We start from the raw sequence: 4,331 nt of genomic DNA on the forward strand, positions 1-4,331 counted from the left end.
TAGCAGAGCCACGGAGTATTGGTTCATCTGGGACTGGGATTCCTGGCAGGGAAAGAAAGAGAGGGAGAGAAAGAGCAAAAGAAAGAGGCAGAAACAGAGGGAATAAGAAAGCTGGGAGAAAAACCTTCACCAAGGGGCTGGCTGGGGAGTTTTATAATGCCACCGACCGCAGAGACAGGGTTCTAGGAGGGAATGGGGGGAGCTGTGAGGGCTGGAGGCGAGAGGAGGAGGAGAGGAGCCAGCCCAGGGCACGCTGTGCTTTTGGGGTCTGGCAGGGATGGAGGGAGAAAGAGGAGTTGCTCAGTAGATACAGAAATACCATTCCTGCTGGGAAGGGCAGGGCTGGGCACAGGGGGACTCCCCCAGCAAGTGCCCCCAGCCATCCCCCCTGCACTGCCCTGGCCCATGCCTGGCTGGTGCCCTGGTCTGGGAGCAGGAGGGGATGCTCTGGTCCCCAGCCTGGGCAGGACATGGGGCTGGCACGGCTCTGGTTTAAGCAGAGGGGGCTGGCAGCCCTCAGAAAGGGACCAAACCCCTGGCACCCACCCTAAGAGCCGGTTACTGGGTCCTGGGTGGGCACTGCCAAGCCCCCACCATCTCCCAAGCTCTCCTCCTTACTACATCCTTACTCTGATCCCCCTCCTTACAGTGGGGCAGAGGTGCATCTCCAGAGTTAGAGAAACTTTCCCACCCGTGGGAGACGTGGGCGAGTCTCAGCCCAGTTCCTCTGCACGGTAACATCCACAGGGCAAGATTTTGGGAATGTTAGGAATGAGCACCCGGGTGCCACAGGAAGCAGCCCAGGCAGTGCTCCAAGGGTGCTGCACTGTCCCATCTCAGCCACCACGGCAGTTTTGGGGTGAGGAGGAGGGCTGGGGCTGGCACAGCACACCCAGATCCAGGCCGTGTGGAGCACCCTGGGAGCACAAGGTGTTATCACAGGATAAGAGAAATATCAAGAAAGCCCTAGGAGAACATAGAGTGAGAGTACCAAAAATATAAATATCAGTTTTGGTTTTTTTTGGTTGGTTGGTTGGTTGAGGAGGAAGATGAAGGACTGGCAAATGAAACACATTCATCCCAAGGGCTGCAAACTGCAAACCTGGCAGGCCATGTTCACATCCTCAACCTGGGGAGACCAGCACATTCCTGCCAGTTTGGTCCCACTTTAGTCCCTCAGCAGCTCTGGCTCAGCAAAGCTGGACTCAGGGCACACACCCCGCTCAGCAAAACCCAGGTGCTCAGTGTCAGGCAAAGCAAACCTCACTCAGCTTCATCTCCAAACCACCCACACTTCGCCCTAAGCACGGCCAGGAGTCACCTTGCCAGCTCCAAGCTCCAGTTTTAGTCACTTAAACCACAATTTTTACCAAAAAAAACCCCAAGAAGTGAGAAGAGCTTGCACAAGAGGGTTGGGAAACACCAGGAGTGCGGGTTTCAAGCGACCAGGTCTCGCTTCTGATGCCTTGTGTGGATGGTGGTGTTAAAAAAAAATGATGCTGGGGAAAAAGGAAAAAAAAAAAAAAAAGGGGCAAATCCTACAGCTAAAAAGGAAATTGCATTAATACAGATTGTTTTATTTAAAAAAGCAAACCCTGACCTCTACTTCAAAAAAGTCATTAGACATTCTCCTTCTGAAAGGCCGACAGGGGATATTACTGAAAGGCCAGTTAATTTCTCAATGACTTACTGTTCTTGCTCTGCTCATGGAAATGTGTAAAGAGTCGGAGGGTAATTTAAGGCACCCTGCAGAAAGGTGTGTAAATCTTTGCATGTCTAAAGAAACTTTACCAGACCGCTAGGATTGAGGAAAAAAAAAGAAAATGCTTGCCCTCTTTTTTTTAACTTTTTTTTTTTTTTTTTTTGGTACTTTCCTTTGGAACTCTGATCCCCTTTGATCATAAAAAAGGTCATATTTCAACCAAAGAAATATCAGCAATCACAGGGCCCGAGGAAGTGCGAACCCAAGGGGGTTTCACCGACGATTATTCCCTCCATTTAATTATTTAATGCCGCGGACTGAGGGAAAGCCGTCTCCCCTGGAAAAGCCAGACAGTTCAAGAGTAAGGTCTAGCCCTGAAACAAGGAGGAGGAAGAGGGTTATAAATGGGGCTGGGGCTGCTTCTTCCTCCCTCCTGCCCTTGCCCCTTCATGGGCCAAGACCGGCTGCCCCAAAACCCTCCCCAAAATAATCACAGCAAGATGTTCCCAGCCTCTGAGGCCAAGGGGAAATGCTGGGGGGAAGGATGGGGGTCCTCACTGCCCCGGCCCCCCTCCCAGCCTTAACTGGGTGGTGCCCACTGCTGATGGATCACTGTCCTCCAAGGGGATGTCTCCATCTCCCAGGTTGATCCTGGAGCAGTTTTTCCTGGACGTGGTGTCATCCCCATCCTGGGAAAGGTTTGTCCCTGCTGCCAGAGTGGAAAAAAAGCAGGATCAAGCAGGTACCTGCATGAGGAAGGGTGACACGAGGCTGGGCTGGGTCCCCCAGAGCCCAGTGATACCAGGGGTGATGCAGGAATCTCCTCCCCAAGAGCACGGAGCAGCCAGGAGGGCTGATGGCAATATATGCAATCTATATTCCAAAATCCACATTGAGGGCATAACCACAGTGCACAGCATCGTCCTGGCACTGTGTGACAGGGGTCCCATCCAGCTGGGTGCTGGACAGAGGTAGAACACCCACCTGGGGGAGCATCCCCCAGGGAAGCAGGAGCAGAAGCAGCATCACAAGATCACAGAATCACAGAATATGCTGAGTTGGAAGGGACCCACAAGGATCATCCAGTCCAACCCTTAGCCCTGCACAGGACCATCCCCAAGGGTCACACCCTGTGCCTCAGAGTATCATCCAAAGGCTCCCTGAGCTCTGCCAGGGCCGGTGCTGTGTGACACCAGCCCATGATTTACACAGCCAAGGGAACAGAACCAGACACCAGACCTGACTCCTGAAGTGCCCCTCGGGCCAATAAATTGGACTGATAGAACCAATAAATGGACCCAAAAAAGAAAAAGGAGGGGGGAAGGGAGGTTGGGCTGGCTTGTTTGCACACTGGAGGAGCCCCCCGCAGAGTCGGAGAGAGCCAAAATCTGCCTTCAGCTACACCCCTTCCAGGCTGGAGAGCTCTGGGAAGCTGCTTCCCCGTCAGGAAGATCAGATTTGGCAGCGCTGGCTGGCTTAAAAATCTGCACGCCTCCGACTTGAAGGGGAAGAGAGCGCAAGAAAAGCTTTCGACAAATGTTAAAATAACTCAGCCAGGGGTTTGCCTCCCTCGGCCGCGCTGGAGCGGGGATGTTTATGAGCTCAGAGCTGGGAGATTTCGCGTGGAACCCTGCGTGTGCACAGCCCCGTCCATATGTGCCGGCAGCGGCGGGCAGGAGAGCGGCTGGAATCGAGGGGAAGGAATAATGAGTGTTAACCTCTTCGATTTCTGCTCATCGCCCCGAGCCCAGCCCTCTCCGGACACCAGCGACCAGCCCCACGCTCTGCCCTCCTCCCTCCCTCCCACCGCCTCCTCCCTGCATTTCTCTGTGTGTGTATATATAAATATATATAATTTTAAAGAGGAAAAACTCCTTTTTTCCCGGTGGCTGGTTTTCATTAGGGAGGTTTCTTTCTAACCCCAGGGGAAGCAGCCTATGAGTTTTTAACTGTGGTGCAGGACGTAATTATCTCATTAAGGCGAGAGAGCCAGGCTTTTCCCAGGAGAGGTGACCTTGCTCCAGGGTTGATGGGGACCGGAGGAGGGGGGGGGGTTGGAGGTGGAGGGGGGCTGTGTCCCCCGCTAACCTGCGGGTCACCTCTCCCTCCAGCCCCTCTCCCAACCCACCCCATCCCTCCCCACGGAGCGCAGCCACTTACACTTGTTGATAGAAGCACTTAAAACAGGGTGAGGGGGGGTGAGTGATGTGGTTGGGGTAAGGGGGGGGAGAAGCGGGTCTCCCTCCCTCTCTGCCCCCCCCTTTTCCGCGGCTTGGCTGCCGGCGGGGCTTGGCCCCTGGCAGGGGGGCAGGTCGCGGAGCTGGGGGGGGGCGAGGGGCCGCCCCGCTCGGCTCTGAGCAGGGGCGTTTGTTTGAACAGCTCCAGAGCAAAGAGCAGGGGAAGAAAGTTTGGGCTGGGAGCGTGGTTTTTTCCCCAGACGTCAGCACAAGGCGGAACAGGGGCTGGGGAGGGAGCCGGACTCACAGGGCAGCTGTGATTCCCCCACTTCCATTTAAAAAAAAAAAAAATTATAATTTTTTTCTCTTTTTGGGGGGTGGGTGGGGAAGGGGAAGGGGGCCGGGGAGCGGCCCCGCACCTCGGGGTGGGCTGCGGGCTGGGGGTGGGAGCC

Source organism: Myiozetetes cayanensis, unplaced genomic scaffold (genome assembly GCF_022539395.1).
Source record: "Myiozetetes cayanensis isolate MyiCay16 unplaced genomic scaffold, myiCay2020 scf23, whole genome shotgun sequence".
Classification (NCBI taxonomy): Eukaryota; Metazoa; Chordata; class Aves; order Passeriformes; family Tyrannidae; genus Myiozetetes; species Myiozetetes cayanensis.